General features: G+C 41.2%; 1 pseudogene; it reads right to left on the minus strand.

Moving 5' to 3' along the window:
- Nucleotides 1–827, minus strand: LOC123841442 (large ribosomal subunit protein uL13-like; annotated as a pseudogene).
- Nucleotides 828–17,691: the final 16,864 nt, after the last annotated feature.

Here is a 17,691-nt window from a genome sequence, read left to right on the forward strand (position 1 = left end):
AATAAATAAAATCTTTAAAAATATATATATATATTTTTTTTTAGGTAATCTCTACACCCAATGTAGGGCTCAAACTTAAAACCCTGAGATCAAGAGTTGCATGCTCTACCGACTGAGCCAGCCAGGTGCCCCCAAAATTAGATTTATTAATGCACAAAATAGCATTTTCATCATCTGATCATAAAAGCAATGTAGGCGAATTACGGAACCTTTTTTAAATTTTATTTTGAGGAATAAACAGTCTTTATTAGGCTCGGAGCAGGAGTCTGAGAGTCTTGAGGACCTCTGTGTATTTGTTAATTTTCTTCTCAATGTTGTTTTAGGACTGTCTCACTAGCCACTAGCCTTGCAAGCTGTTCTTCCTTCAGGTAATGGGTCTTGGCCTTCTTCCTCTTTTGGGGGGTGGCTGTCACTGCCTGGTTCTTCCAGCCAGCCTCAGAGCCAGGTGATGGGTTCAGGCAAACTTTCCCGTAGGCTACCAACGTACAACTTTGAGGTCAGCAGGAACCCCCCTCTGCTTCTTCTTGTCATGGGGCAGTGGAGCCCATCAAACACCTTGGGGTACTTAGGGCAGCCTGGCCTCACACCTTCATAAAGAATGGTTGGGGGCAGCCACAAGATGGGCTGGCAATCATCCTCCTACAGAAGAAAGCCAGGTAGTTTAATTTCTTTCTCTAGAAATTGCCAGAAATGCTGATGCCCTCACAACACATGACCATTACCTCCTGGCCACGGTGGCTATCAGGTTGCCCTGGGGGTATGCCTGGGCCACTGAGCACCAGGATCCACCCTCTGCCATCTTCCGTGGTCTCCTGGGAAAGTGGAATGTTTTAATACAGAAAAATTATAAGGAAGAAAAAGAAAGATCGGGCATGAACATTAAAATTAACTTCTCCAAAGTCACAGATGTGCCCTCTCACACAGGATCCTACTCTTAGCGTTGGCAGACGCATCCTGTAAGTCTAAACATCCATCCCATGATCAACCCCATCCAGACTCAGGAAATGTTTCTCCATTTCTCTTGCCCCACATTCTTGAAACAAGAAGCAGCAGCTTCCAAATGCCCTGAAAGTTTTTCACTGTATCCTCGCTGGCATGAGAGGGAGACACTTCAAACTAGAGGAAGGACTGAAAACGGAAAGTACATAAAAAAGAGAGAAGACAGATTAATTAAATTATTAAATCCCTTCTTTGGGATGGTACGTGATGAAGTACATTTCCCAGAGTGCTGAGTGTCCATATTCTGTTTCCCTTCATGTTTTATCCAATTCATGGCTCTAAAGCTACTCACAAATTTGCAGTTTTTGCAACCATTGCTCATGACAGTTGAGAAACATTTTGCAACATTAACAGTTCATCTGACTTTTAAATATGCAAATAGAGAGGTCTAGATCTAATGCAGATGAAGCATGATACCAGTTCTTTATGTTGGCACCAAAATGAATATTAAAGGCTAGAATAGTGAATAGTTTTATTTTATTTAATAAGATTTAATCAAATCTTTAAAAATCAAAAGTCTGCTTTAAGTGATTTTGACTTAAAATATTGATATTGACTAATCATAATTTGAATTTGAATTTTAACAGAGGATTTTGAACAGTTTAGAAGACAACTTATTGAAGATGTACTAAAATAATTGAAGATTTTTATTTTAATTGTGATCTACCATTTTTGATAAAATATATTTAAATTGTGTACCCTGCAAACACAATTAAAATAGATTTTTAATCCTACAGGAGTCAATCTGGTCCACCACCTGTTTTTGTTTTGTAAATAAAGTTTTATTGGAACACAGCTATGCTGCTCATCATTTACATGTTGTCTGTGGCTGCTTTCCTATACCAGTGACAGAGCTGAGAGTTTTCACAGAAACCATATGGCCCACAAAACCTAAAATTTTTACTATCTAGTCTTTCATAGAAAAAGTTTGCCAACCTCTGCCTTGGATGATTACTGCCAGTGGAATACAAATTATGTGAAAATCTTTAATATGTCAACATAATTTGGCTGAGATAAATTTTAAAAATTTATGGAAAATCTATCTATACATATATTATAAGTTATGCATGTCTATATTTTATTACTTATCCAAGTATCACTGGCTTCTCAACAGAACACCCAGACATGTGCCATAATTGGGAAAGTCATCTTTAATAGCCTGCCAACTTTCAGCTGTATAAAAGTCAGAGCTTTTCACATATTTTTCAATTTTGTATTTAAGAAGGTATGTTTTTCGACATGAGGTATGTTTATTCTTGCCCTGGGCTCTGCAGATATAAGGGGTAGGCCTGCCAGTGTGGGCTCTGAAACATGCCCATGTTCTGCCATATTGAAGCCTGAGCCTGAATGCTGGAGCTTAGGAGATGGACCCTTGTGCCTTTGATGGGGGTTTTTACGGAGGGCACGATCCCAGAACATTAACACACCTCGCCCTGTGCCCTGCTCCAGGTTGGGTGGCCACTAAGACGTTTGGACAGACTCAGTGCCCGGAAGGACTCTTCCCTCTGCAATTGACCAGATGGGACCAGCTTTGACCCTAGAAGCCTGTGTGAGTTTCCAGGCCAGGTGTGTGGGAGGCTCTGGCATAGGGAAGAGTTCCCGAGGGCACGGACAGTTCTCCCACCCACACAGGCAGCCCTGCATTTCCTCCAACAGCTATAGTCTTGTGGCCACTGCCCAAGATCTTCTCCGCCAGCCCCAGCAAGGGCTCTTGGTGCCCGTGGTGGCTGTGCAGCTCAAAACATGAGGCTGATGCCTAGGCCCATCCGTCCCTGCTGCTCGGAGAGGCAACCATTCACAAAATGTTGGCAAACTTTTCCTTAACTATGGCCAGATTTAGCAAATAAGAATGTAGGATGCCCAGTTAGATTTGAATTTCAGATAAACGACAGATGCTGTTTCAGGATAAGTATATCCCACGCAATAATACTGTGTATTGTAAGTATGTTCCATGTGTCACCTCTCAGACAAGGCATTTAAGAACTGGACATGTAAGAGTCATTGCTCTTACGCTGCTAAGGAGACTTTGCAGGTTATGTGTTTTAAGTGATAAAACAAGATGTGTTTAGATGATAAGATGATGGCTGCCCAGCTCATAGACATGAACTTTTATTCATAGTTGGAAAGTCGTGAATTTTTAAGGTTTATCTGTTACCACAGCATCATCTAGACCTCCCTGAGTATTGTATCATTCAAGACGCTGCCCAGATGTCACTCTGGCTCCTTCCTCTTCCATTGTGCTCCTCTTGTCTTTTTTTTTTTTAAAGATTTTATTTATTTATTTGAGACAGAGAGAATGAGAGAGACAGAGAGCACATGAGAGGGGGGAGGGTCAGAGGGAGAAGCAGGCTCCCTGCCGAGCAGGGAGCCCGATGCGGGACTCGATCCAGGGACTCCAGGATCATGACCTGAGCCGAAGGCAGTCGCTTAACCAACTGAGCCACCCAGGCGCCCAATTCCTCTTATCATTTACGAACCCCTTTTTACAATGCTTTTTTTTTTTTTTTTTAGATTTTTAAAAATTTATTTATTTGAGAGAGAGACAGAGTACACAAGCAGGGGGAGCAGCAGAAGGAGAGCGAGAAGCAGGCTCCCCGCTGAGCAGGGAGCCCGACGTGGGGCTCAGTCCCAGGACCCCAGAATCATGACCTGAGCCGAAGGCAGACGCTTAACCCACTGAACCACCCAGGTGCCCCACTTACAATGCTTACTAAATGCCTGCTTAGTTATCTCCATCTCAGCAGGGCACAAGAGCCTTATTGGACTTTGTGACCATAGGACCTCACATAGGAAGTACTTTGGAGTGTGCTGAATGAACAAATGGCCAATAATCTCCCGAGACGTTAGAGCCAGGAGTTACCTTCAAATTCGCCTTGGTATCACGAAGGACGGTACCTCTTCAGGTTTTATCTCCATTATTCCTTAAATGAAGGACTGCCTCTCTTTAAATAGGTCTGCAATCTTGGGAAATTCAATTACACATAGCGGTGTTATTTATATAGTGACCGGTAATCAGAAAAGCAAGAGATTACGGGTGACGACATTCATTCTTAGTCACAAATTAAAAGAGAAACATGACAACGACATTTCCACTGGGAGAGAAAAGGTCACCTGGCATTCAGAAGCCCTAATTGCCAAGCTGTGTTTTACGTTCTCATCATCTATACTTTCTGAAGATGTCATTGCTACGGATGCAGAAAGGCTGGGGTCCCTTGTTTATTTCCCTAAATACTTATTACGTCTAGATCAGGGATTCTCAACCAGGAAGTGGGAAGAGTGCACGCCTATCAGAATCTCAGAATGGGGAAAACAACAAATATTTTGATTCTATTTTATTTCTTTTTTAAAGTATTTATTTGACAGAGAGACAGAGTGAGAGAGAGAACACAAGCCGGGGGAGTGGGAGAGGGAGAAGCAGTTCCCCGCTGAGCAGGGAGCCCGACGTGGGGCTCGATCCCAGGACCCTGGGATCATGACCTGAGCCGAATGCAGACGCTCGACTACTGAGCCACCCAGGCACCCCTTAGAGCATTTTTAAAAGGAAAATCCAGTGCAGCAAATGAGGTGGAAGAAGCAGGAGAGAATGGACAATGGGTCCAGATAACTGGGTGGTGGATAGAGCAAGATCTCCAGGGAGGTGGGAGGGACGAGAAACTGAACAGACAAGGGAAAGGGGATAAAAGGGACAAAGATTCCATGTGACTGCATTAAGTTTGAGAGTCCCTGGCAGGTTCCTGGGGACTGCAGGCCATCATGGTAATCAGGGGGTAGGTAGGAAACTGGATTTATATATTGTGTATTTTTATGAATATGAGTGCCAATGCTAAATTTGTACAAATTTCTGCAGTTTCATACTGAAGTTTGTGGGTGGCCAAAGAAAGTCACTTGGCTAAATTTAGAAACTATTATCTTACTTTGGGGTGAGGCTAACATTTTCAAACTTTTCAAAAAAGTATAACCTGCAATTGAGTTTGTTTTGTTTGGAATATAGAATTGAAGCCCCGAAGACATTGAATCTGAGATATAAAGGCTCAAATACCAACTGCATTTGTTCCTTTAAGCATTTATATATAAAAAAAATCCATTTGTAGATTATTCAAGTTGATACTACAACGTCTTTTCATTTTCTCATCTTCACAATGTTCTAAAAGACAAGAATTTTGAAATTGGTTTCCAAGAAAAACAAATTCCAACCTCATTCTAGTCCAGCTGCAGGATAAACTCAGGCTAACTTTTCCTTGTGAGTGGAGAGGTCGTAGACCCAAATTTCTTTCCTTTGTGAAACTCGGTGGGCGGGGGCGGGGGTGGGGGCAGAATTCTTCCTTTCTGATCTTCAGTCTTTGCCAGAAAAAGCCTCAGGAAGGGCTTAAGTGATGCAACTTTGAGTTAGTTGCATAAGAAAACATTTAGAATAGCACGTTGGAGAATTTAGGGATAAAGTAGTTCCCTGTTGAGCATAAAGAGAACCGATTTTGTACACCATTGTATCATTTCCCTCAATGTATGGTGCCAAGCTGATCTGTCTGCCCCTTTGGCCACGTAAACCAACCAGGGGCAGGCTGTGCCTTCCACATAAGGCTTGTCATGGGGCACACCCCGTGCTCACCTTGATATTATCTTACTAAGATTAAAAACACACATTTTTTGAACACCAAAATACATTTGTTCTTAAAAATTGCCATTGCTTAGCTTTTAGCCATGATGTTTACATTAGTATAAACCTGTCTTTTTTTTTTTTTAAGATTTCATTTATTTATTTATTTGAGGGAAGGAGATAGCGCGCCCGCGTGCGCACCAGCAGGGGGATGGGCAGAGGGCGAGGGAGAAGCAGGCTCCCCGTGGAGCAGGGACGCGGGGCTCCCTCCCAGGACCCTGGGACCACCACCCAAGCCGAAGGCAGACACCCAACGGATGGAGCCACCCAGGTGCTCCTAGTATAAACCTTATAATGATCCTAAAGGGAGGGTAGGGGAATGAGATTTGTAAGTTTATGAAAGAGTTGAGAAAAAGTAGAAAAATAGAAAAAGTAGTGTTGAGAATGAACATGGGTAGAGAGATAAGGAATAGCTGTCCGAAGAGGCTCCTATTCAAATTCCTGGCTGAAGTTGGAGGGCATATCTGGTTCCATGAGGAGGGTGACTTTAGGATAAGCAACATTTTAGTGTGAAGGCACTTTAGATTTCAGGCTTTGGGTCTGAGATGGATGGGCAGGGTTTCCCTTGTCCATCTGACTCTTTTAGGCCCACTTGAGATCATTAAGCCCAGATGACTCCCCAGACCTCTTGTGGATTGCCTGGTGTCAGATTAGGAACATGGCAAATCATGAAACTTCCTCTAGCTTTATGCTAATTTCCATCATTTTCTGGCCAAACCACTGTTTACCTGACACTTCTCTAAGATGATGGTATAATATTAGGACCCACCCCCTAGTTTAAGACATCTTTTTTTAACATTTTATTTTTTTATTTTATTTTTGAGAGAGAGAGAGCGCGTGCGGGCACACAGACTCCCCGCTGAGCAGGGCACCCCCCCCACCCCCGACGTGGGACTCGATCCCAGGACCCTGGGATCATGACCTGAAACAAAGGCAGACACTTAACCAACTGAGCCACCCAGGTGCCCAAGACATCTTTGACTTCTTCCAAACACCTAGCTAAGACAAATAGCTCTATGGCAGAGACAAAGGAACAATCTTTCTCCCCAAATGATTTTCTAGCTTCATCCTTGTATCAGGGCTACATCCTTAGGATCTTAGGGAAAGAGGAAATATCTATTCACTGGAGGTAAATGTAGAACTTCTGCATCATTTCCTGGGCCGTTGGATGACCGTTCAATAATAGATAACTTTGGATAACATTTATTATATTGCATGCACTATCCTAAGTACTTTATATATAGTAACTCATTAATGCCTCACAACAACTATATGAGAAAGGTATTATTATCATCATCTTTTTTTTTTTTTTTTAAGTAAGCTCTACACCCAACATGGGGTTTGAATTCATGACTCTGAGATCAGGAGTCACACGCTCTACCAACTGAGTCAACCAGGTGCCTCTATCATCCTCATTTTATAGAGAGGCAATCAAAGTACCAAGTGCCATGGACTGAATTTGTCCCCCCAAATTCATATGTCGAGGCCCTAACCTCCAATGTGACTGTATCTGGAGGTTAAATGAGGTCATAAGTGTGGGGCCCTAACTCAGTAGGACTGGTGTCCTTATAAGAGGAATAAAAGGAAAAGATACCAGGGATACATGGATACAGAGCAAAAGCCATGTGAGGACAGAGCAAGGGAAATGTCATCTGCAAGCCAAGGGGAGAGGCCTCAGAAGAAATTAAATGTGCTGACAACTTGATCTTGGACTTCCAGCCTCCACAGTTGTAAGAAAATAAATTTCTGTTGTTTAAATCCCCTAGTCTGGGGCGCCTGGGTGGCTCAGTTGGTTAAGCGTCCAACTCTTGATTTCGGCTCGGGTCATGATGTCAGCCCCGTGTCGGGCTCCGGGCTAGACCTGAAACCTGCTTCAGATTCTCTCCCTCTGCCCCCCCCCCCCGCAATGAAATGTTAAACCACTTAGTCTAGGGCATTTTGTTGTGGCAGCTACCTAACTAATATACCAAGACACTAAGAAATTTGCCCAGGATCACATAGCTCTTAATTGGTAGAGCTAAGATTCAAACCCAGGTAATCTGGCTTCAGAAATCATACTCTCAACCTTCTGTCTTCACCAATGAGTTAAAGCCACACTTCCCAATGGAAATATAATGTAAGCCACAAATGTGAGCCTCGTGTGTGATTGACAATTTTCTGGCAATCACATTTTAAAAAACAGAGGCAGTTAATTATTTATTTATTTGACAGAGAGACAGCGAGAGAGGGAACACAGCAGGGGGAATGGCAGAGGGAGAAGCAGGCTTCCGCTGAGCAGGGAGCCCGATGCGGGACTCGATCCCAGGACCCTGGGATCATGACCTGAGCCGAAGGCAGACGCTTAACGACTGAGCCACCCAGACGCCCCTGCAGTTAATTTTAATAATGTATTTTATTTAACCCAACTTACCGACGTATTATTTCAGCATGTAACCAATATGAAGTTATTAATGAGATATTTAACACTCTCTCTTTTGTACCAAGTCTTCAAAATGGAGGCTTTGTTTTATACTTACAGAGCATCTCAAGTTGGATGAGCCACATTTCAAGTGCTTAGTAAGCCACACAGGCCTAGTGGCTACCATATTGGGCAGCACAGGTGTGAAGCACCTCCCAGCTCTCCATTGTGCACAAGAGAAAACCAAGACCTGACCCCATGTTTCCAGCCTCAGCTCGTGCCTGTCCTAGCTTCACACTTTTAAAGCTCCTTAAATTGGCAATACTTAAATGTTTGCCTTCCATTCATATCATGCTGCTTTTCAGCGTGGCATCCTTGTTCATGCTCTCCCCATTGTCTGGAGGCCCTTCCTCTTATTCATCTGGCCTCTTCCCGCCCCTTGGACGATACTCCACTCAGGTCTCCCCTCCTCCAGGAAGCCTTTCCTACAGCCCACAGCAAATTGGATACCTCTTCTACGTGTTTCCTCATAACACTTCATCCTAATTCATCCTGACATTAAGTTCCTTTTGTTATACTTATTTGTATATGTGTCTGTCTCCCAGATTACACTGTGAGCTCAATAGCAGAGGATAAATACTTTATCTCTGTGCCCAGCACAGAATCTAACACATAACAGGCACCAGTAAACATGTGTGGAGTTAAATTGAACTTAGTACCCATGCTTCGGTATACAGGATTCTTCATCCTGATAAACCAGAATGTTCCCCAAATCATGAGGAAGCCAGGCACAGTTCTCTTGCAGGGGAAATATGGGTGGGCACTACCAAAGGGTAAATGTGTATGGAAGAGTGCATTTAATGTCTTTATAGTCTCCATCAGGTCCTTAAAAAAACATAAAATCAAAGTAAAATCAGGGCGCCTGGGTGGCTCAGTTGGTTAAGCGACTGCCTTCAGCTCAGGTCATGATCCCAGGGTCCTGGGATCGAGTCCCGCATCGGGCTCCCTGCTCTGCGGGGAGCCTGCTTCTCCCTCTCCCACTCCCCCTGCTTGTGTTCCCTCTCTCGCTGTGTCTCTCTCTGTCAAATAAATAAATAAAATCTTAAAAAAAAAAAAAAAGTAAAATCAAATTTTCTATACAAAGGAGTGTCAAAAGCTGGCTCTCCAAATATCACCTACATACCTGTTGAGAAGACAAAGCTAGCTTATTGCTTACCTCAGTAAGCTTTGAAAAAGCTTTGGCAGTGTCTCAGATGGGGGAAGTAAAGTCAGAATTAAGTGGAAGTTTGATTTAAGACAGGTTTTTCAAAGAAAAGGTGGGAGGGGGGATCTTAGTTAGGATTAGGTAAAAGTCACAATTTCACAGTCCAGGATTGGTGGGAATAGCAAGGTAAGGATTTTAAGGGGAGGGACTCAAGGAATCGGCACAAATTATTGCTTTCCACTGGAAACTTGATGAATATTTCTATAAGATCTTATATGAAAAAATCAAACCATTTACCTACACAGGAGACTCCGGAAAAATAAAAGTCACCCTAATGAAGACAGAAGAATAGCAAAGAAGTGCTAACAAAGACAAAGGACTCTCACTAAACTGACTTAGTAGGATTCTGGCTAAAATTGGTTTCGTGAGGACAAGTCCAAGGATGAGATCTACTCAAGAAAAGAGCTTAAAAGAATCTGACTAAAGTTGGTCAAGGGGAGACTCTTTGTCAATGGGGAGCATCCCAGGGTCCTCTTGGCTTGCCCTTCCTGGCATGGAACCATTGTTTCACAAGCCACAGCAAAAGTGACAGGGTCCCAGTATTCTCAATGTGCCACACATGAGGAAGATCCTCCATCCCATGAGGGGCTGAGTGGAAGAAGAAAGCCTCCACCTCTTGACCACACTGGGACTTAGCCTCAGCAATCGATGCTGTGGCCGGATGAGAGAAGGTATTGTTCTGTTACTGAGGGATGTTTTGCTTTCAGCAGTGTGGAAGCTGGGAGGGGAGAAAGAGCTATTTTTGTTCAAGTACCACAAACTCTCACCTTTCTTATCAAGTTTTCTTACCTAGATGATCTTCAGTAAATGTTTCCTTCTGTGCTGTTTGCCTTTAGGACCATTTCCAGAGTCCTTAAAAAAATTTTTTTTCCAGCTTTCACTTTTACTGGGGAGCGAGCGGTCAGTGGAGCTCCTCATGCCATCACGCCAGAAGTCAACCTTCAGATCTATTTCTTTTAAGATCCAGCGCTGGCGAAGTTGCTCAAAGAGACTCAAGATGAAGGATAATACATATTAGATTCTTTTTTGTTTTTAAGATTTTATTTGGGAGAGAGAGAGAGTGCACGAGAGAGAGCATGAGCGGGGAGGCAGAGGGAGAGACAGGAGCAGAGTCCCCGCTGAGCAGGGAGCCCAATGCAGAGCTTGATCCCAGGACCCTGGGATCATGACCTGAGCTGAAAACAGATATTTAACTGACTGAGCCACCTAGGTGCCCCAATATATATTAGATCCTAAGTGGTGATTTTATTTATGCAAGGAAAGTATCCAAAACTTTGAAATAATACATAATTGATGATTATATGATTAATAATCCTGTTAAGTTAGAGGTTAACTTGTGGAATACCATTAAGGGGGTGATTTGAAAAAACATATATCCAGTAGAGAACCCCAAGTGTTATGGTTTAATTGCCTGAAGATTAAATGGTTTTATATCTAAATTAGCAACTCACTTCAGAATTCCTTCCCCCACTGATGACATGAAATATCGTTCTGTACAGCTTGTCATCTTGCTGTCTCCTTCATTAATGGGTTAAATAAAACTTTAACTCATGTCCACGATTTCTGTATAAGAATTATGTTTTTAACAATTTAAGAATTTTACTTTCAAACCTCTGCAGTCTCGATTCTGATTTTTTTTTTTTTTTTTGCTACACAAATAGCACAGACCCCAGTCAGTAAGATTAAGGAATAGTTTTTCTGAGACTCTGCCTCCTAAGGTCCTGAAGATTCTCTTAGGAGGGTCATGAGCGCCTAGGGAAAAATGTTTATGGGCTGAATTGTGCCTCCCCCCATCGCCCACCAAATATATTGAAGTCCTAATGCTCAGTACCTCAGAATGTGACTGTGTTTGCAGACAGGGCCTTTAAAGAGGTAATTCAGGTAAAATGAGGTCACATGGGTATGCCCTAATCCAATATGACTGGTGTGCTTAAAAGGAAATTAGGACATGGACACACACACACACACACTGTGAGGACACAGAAGACAGCCATCTACAAGTCAAGGGGAAAAGAAACCCAAACAACTGAAACCTTCGTCTCAGACATCTAGTTTCCAGAGCTTTGAGGGAATAAATTTCTGTTGTTTAAGTCAGCCATTTGTGGTACTTTGTTATGGGAGCTCTAGCAAACTAAGACACTGTGCAGGGGAATATTTTGGCTTCCTTGGGACTGACCATATGTAAGAAATCCTATGCTTTTGGGGACATCATGGAAGAAGTTATAGCTACCCCCAAAATGTATATGTCAGAAGCAATAGTTTCAGTAAGGGTAGGGATCTGCAAATACATATACTGTAAAAGATAGTTGGGCTGTTGGGAGTTTGTCACCAAACTCCCAAAGCCCTGAAGTAGAGAGTAGATAAATTTCCTGTTACCCGAAAGAGGAAGAAGGAGAGAAGCAAAATCAGATAGATTCTTTAGAACTAGTTTGTAAGCCAGTATCATGCTACACAAAAAGGCACACCAGTTCTTTACGCTTTACTGTGTTCCTCGATGGCATGGCTAGAATAACTTCTTCAACCTCAGATCTTCCCAGCAAACATTTGTCTATGAAACTGTCTACATGAAAGTACAGCAATAAAAGCCATCAGGGGGAGAGAATCATTGGGACAACCCTAAACCTTTTTTTTTTTAAAATAAGCTTTTATTCCTACTTAAATTATTTTATTTCTCTCATATTTGTTGTTTTTGTCATGAAGGATAGATATGTAGTGGAAATCCTTAGGATAAACAAGGCAATCAAAGAGGACAGCTATGATTAATATACCAAAAATCTTTTGCAAAAGAATCACAACATAAATTCAAAAATAGTATAAAGACAATAAAACATCAATACACTAAAAAACAAACCTATTTGGGGGATCAAAACAACTAAAAAGTAGGTTCTTTGAAAATACTTCTGGAGAGATGGAGGGGGAAAAAAAGGCACAACCAAAAAAAAAAAACCATTAAAAAATGACTATACCTGGGGTGCATGGGTGGCTCAGTGAGTCAAGCGTCCGCCTCTTGATTATGGCTCAGGTCATGATCTCAGGGTCGTGAGATCAAGCCGCACACTGGGCTCTGTGCTGGGTGTGGAGCCTGCTTGAGATTCTCTCCCTCTGCCCCTTTCCCCGCCTCTAAAAAAAAAAAAAAAAAAAAAAAAAAAATCTCTCTCCCTCTCTTAAAAAAAGGACTATAATTACCAACTAGGTAGAGATTTTAAAATATTATAAACAACTTTTTACCAATCAGTTTGAAAAGTATTATGTAAAATGATTTAATAGTTAATAATCTTCCAAGTGAAAGTACAGAGTGAATAGGGAGGGGTATAGAAAACAATGAATATGAATTATACAAGTTAGGTGACAGCCACATAAGTTTCTTACACGAGTCTACTTTCACAAATGTTTTAAATTTTCCATAAAAGCACAGGCTTAAAAAAAAAAAACCAACAAAACCCCAAGGTACACAAAGTTTTGGAAGGCAGAAAATAAAACAATCGTTTCAAAACAGGCAAGTAAAGGGAAAGAACGAAGTGTTTATCTTGTCTTTCCTATAGAAACTGTACCTCAGAGTAACCAAATAGTTGATAAGGGAAGTTTCTCTTATTATATAAAAGCAATCAAAATAATACATGCAAAAGGCATGATAGAACTTTGTCATTTTGCTATCCTTAAAAATTAATGGATTTACGTAATAGTGATCAATGGTTACTACCATAATGACACATTAAGGGTCCAATGCCATCTATGAAGTTTTGTTTTTTTTTAAGATTTTATTTATTTATTTGACAGAGACACAGCGAGAGAGGGAACACAAGCAGGGGGAGAGGGAGAAGCAGGCTCCCCGCAGAGCAGGGAGCCCGATGTGGGACTCGATCCCAGGACCCTGGGATCATGACCCGAGCCGAAGGCAGCTGCTCAACCGACTGAGCCACCCAGGCGCCCGAAGTATTTTTTTTTTTTTTTAAGACTTTATTTGACACAGAGAGAGACACAGTGAGAGAGGGAACACAAGCAGGGGGAGTGGGACAGGGAGAAGCAGGCTTCCCGCGGAGCAGGGAGCCCGACGCGGGGCTCAATCCCAGGACCCTGGGATCACAACCTGAGCCGAAGGCAGACGCCCAACGTCTGAGCCACCCAGGTGCCCCTCTATGAAGTATTCTTACCTCCCCGCTTCCCCCTTCAAAAAAAGTAGTCAGGAAGGGGGAAAGGAAAGTAGCAGTTTCCAATTTACAGAAAACTGGAGGTGGGGAGACATATTAAAGAAATAACATCGTGGGAATGTACATCTTCAACGAAATTCAGACTGAATTTTTTTTTTAAGATTTTATTTATTTGAGAGAGAGATAGTGAGAGAGGGAACACAAGCTGGGGGAGTGGGAGAGGGAGAAGCAGGCCTCCTGCTGAGCAGGGAACCCGATTCGGGGCTCGATTCCAGGACCCTGGGATCATGACCTGGGCCAAAGGCAGACGCTTAACGACTGAGCCACCCAGGCGCCCCTGGACTGTTTGAATTTTTAGAGGAAAGAGCTCAGTTCCTTCAAGTAAGTTGTAAGGGAACAATAAAACAATGGAAAGGAAAGCTATGTACTAGAAGACTTTATCAGCAACTACAACATATGGACTTACACATACTGAAATGTTTACAGATGGAATTAGAGGATGACTGGGATTTGTTTCAAAATCATCCAAGGAATGGGATGAAGAATAGATGAAACAAGATTGGCTTGTGGCAGTGGCTACTAGGTCCATGGAGTTCATGACACTAATTAGTATATATTTAAGAATCTTAATGACAAGAAGCTTTGCTAAGCCTTCTGTATAGTCTCTCAGGATGCTAGTGAGCTAGTGAGCTAGGGGTCTTTCTGGCTTTTCTTGATGGAAATATATTAAGGGATTAGATATCAGATAGCCCACAGGATCAGGTTTATAGTTGCAAAAACAAAACTATTAATGCAATCTTTTCTGAATGAGTTGGGTGTAAAACTGTTCAAAAAAGTAAAATTTACTTGAAAACAGTTTGTGCTTTTTGTTTTGTTCTCGGTAATATTTTTCCTATAAGTATGCCATGGCCAGAGAAATGCCATAAATATGTGGGAGGGTTGCCCTGTGAAACCCAGTTCATGGTATCTTGAGTACTTTATAACAAGGTCTTACTTACCGGGTAGAATAATCAGCTGACTTAAGAAGCAAGGAGAACAGTTTAGAGCTCCTTGCTCAATTACAATCATTTTTCAAAATCCTTTTTTTTTTAAAGACTTTATTTTTATTTGACAGAGAGAGACACAGCAAGAGAGGTAACACAAGCAGGGGGAGTGGGAGAGGGAGAAGCAGGCCTCCCGATGAGCAGGGAACCCGAGGTGGAACTTGATCCCAGGACCCTGAAATCATGACCTGAGCCGATGGCAGACGCTTAATGACTGAGCCACCCAGGTGCCCCCAAATCCTTTTAATTGAAGTATAACATACAGATAAATGTACAAATCCCAAGTGTACAAGCTCAATGAATAATCAGAAAGTAAACTCTCCTGGATAACGGGTACAAGGGTTAAGAAACCAAACATTAACCACACACCAGAACCTCTCATACCCTCAATTACCTCCTTTCCAAAGGTAACCACTATCCTGTTTTTGAACATAATGTAAATAGAATTATACATTATGTATTCTTTTGTGTACAGCCTTTGTTCAACATCACCTCTGAGATTCTTCATGTAGCTTTTATGTAGCTTTATTATATGCTTTGCATAACTATCAAGTATTTCATTATATAAATATATCATTATGAAATCTATCTCTAATAGTGTGTGTCCTAAAGTTTAATTAATATAACTAATACCAGCTTTCATTTGATTAAAGACAATCTCTTAACAGGGTCTGCATGGAACATCAGAATTCACTTTTCTGGTCAACTATACTTTATACTAGCACAGTTGGAAGTTCTACATCTAAACCCAATGGCTTACAAATACAGTAATTCCAACAAAATTATTAGAACTTTATCCGTTCAGCATAAATTGTTTTGATAGAAACATATAGTGACCAATTTCCAGAAGTCAAAATAGGACAACAGAAAAAAATCGATAATGCAGGAACAATCACTCAAATTGTAAAGAGTTTAACACTTTGAACTATTCTTCCGTTCATTTAAGTCCCAGTTCTATCAACAAATATTGGTCATTAAAAATTGCACACAGCTTGTTTGACAATGTCCTTTTATTCCTTCAACTGTTCAAGTAATGGTATGTCTTAGAAATGATCACTGCTCTGAAATGGTTCATTTCTAAAAGTGAAGAGTAGATAATTATTGCAGTGTATGTATTCCTACATATTTATAATTAGCTATAGGATAGCTTTAGCCGTTATGTATTCTGACTAGAATTGTCTAGAGAGGCCTCATGATTCATTTTGGGGGCTTCCTATTGGAGGCAAGAGTTCAAAATGATTTAGTTTATGGATTTAGGCTAACATTCCACACTTACACATATCTAAAAAGTAAGGCAATCATGTCCTTAACTCTTTGTATCTTTCCTGGCACCTAGCTCAACTGCTGGTATAACCAGTACTTGGTGAGTTGAATAAATAATCTTTACTAAATAGAGCTATGGGGTGAATTGTGTCCCCCTCAAATCCTTGTGTTGAAATCCTAAGCCCCAATATCTCAGAATGTGACTCTATTTGGAGACAGGGCCTTTAAAGAGGTAATTAAGGTGAAGCGAGGTCAGGTGGGTGGGCCTAATCCAATTATGACTGGTGTCCTTATAAAAAGAGAGATGAGGACAAAGAAACAGAGAGGAAAGGAAAGACTGTGTTAAGGCATAGGGAGAGGATGGCCTAGGCCTATAAGCCAAGGAAAGAGGTCTCAGGACATCTTGATCTCGGACTTCTACTCTCTTGAACTGTGAGAAAATACATTTCTGTTGTTTAAGTCACCTAATCTGTGGTACTTTGTTATATGAACACTAGCAAACTAATATGAATAGCAACTACATTTTTTAAGAGTTCTCAAATTTGCAACTTGTAATTACATTTTTAGCTTAAGTTTTTCAGAAGTAGGTAGGCATTTTTTACCCTTCAGCAAAAACACCCCCAGCACTATGCAATGTCTTCAAACTGGTTTTGGTAGTTTTCAGAAGAGTATATAAGCACCTCAATTCTGTGTACAGACCTTCAAGATCACAGTCTTCGTAATAGTTGGCAGGACAGAGCCCCTAGGGGCAATGCTGGGTACTGGGTAATACCAAGGAGTCCTGGGTTCTAGTCCAGACTCCACAACTGACTATCATGTAACCTTGGGCCAGTCACTTCCTTCTCTGCACTGCTGATCTTTAAAAAGTGGAGATTCAACTAGGTAGCCTCTTAGATCCATTTATTTCAAACCTGTATGACTCAGTGATGGTTAGAAACCCTCTGCTATGTAAATAAGCATTTCACAGTTAAGGAAGTTTATAAAACCTCATATGGCTGTAGTTATTTCATCTTTTCCTGATAAAAATGCTTCTTACACTGAAAAAAACCCAAAGTAATGACATTTATGGATACAATAGATTTTGCAGGTTAGCCAGCAAAGATCAATAGTGGTTACCTAATCTTATATTCCATTAAAAATAAATTCCTACTTCCAAAAGATCCTAAGCAAAAGAGTAAAATAAACTCCAACAATCCAGTAACTCTTTAAAGAACTTACAAATAGAACTTTTGTCTAAGGAAAAGCAGTATCTGGCAGCTGGTAACTGTGTTATCTTTTAATTAAAAAGAACACAAACCTGGTCTGAGATCACACCTCATGTTTCAAATTTATGTACACTCATCCCATAGGAAAGCCAAAATCTGAACTGGAAAAAGTGTTCCAACTCTTGTTTGGCAATTGCGTTTATATGGAGAGTGTGTGTATGGTGGGTGGAGAGAGACAGATACACAGACAGGGAGAGAGAGAACTCACACATGTGTCACTGTTTACTTGTACTAAAGGGAGAGGGCCACAGAAGAAGTTGCATTGTAAGATGATCAGAAAAGCACTTTGCTTCTCAAAATAAAATCATTCCTTAATTAAAAGAGGGGGTTAGCAGACTTAGGGCTTTGTCAGTTTTTAAAGTATGAATATCTGTTTACTATTCCCTCTATGACAAGTTTAGACGGATGGTTAAGAAAAAGAAAAGAAAGTATGACATCATTAGAATTACAGGTAAGACAAGAGGAAACCCGAAGTACAGACACAAGAACACGGAAAATTTTAAGAGAGTACAGATGTCATGACATTTATTAAAAGGCATGCTACAATGCTATACTTGTTAGGAAAAGAGATAAGAGATTATCAAGTAATAGTCAGCAAATATACAAATTGAACGAAAATGGAATATACTGTAGAGTACAGAAGCTTGAATTAACCAT

Source organism: Mirounga angustirostris, unplaced genomic scaffold, assembly GCF_029215605.1.
Source record: "Mirounga angustirostris isolate CCGP_5_RB_7025 unplaced genomic scaffold, mMirAng1.0.hap1 SCAF_15, whole genome shotgun sequence".
NCBI classification, from domain to species: domain Eukaryota; kingdom Metazoa; phylum Chordata; class Mammalia; order Carnivora; family Phocidae; genus Mirounga; species Mirounga angustirostris.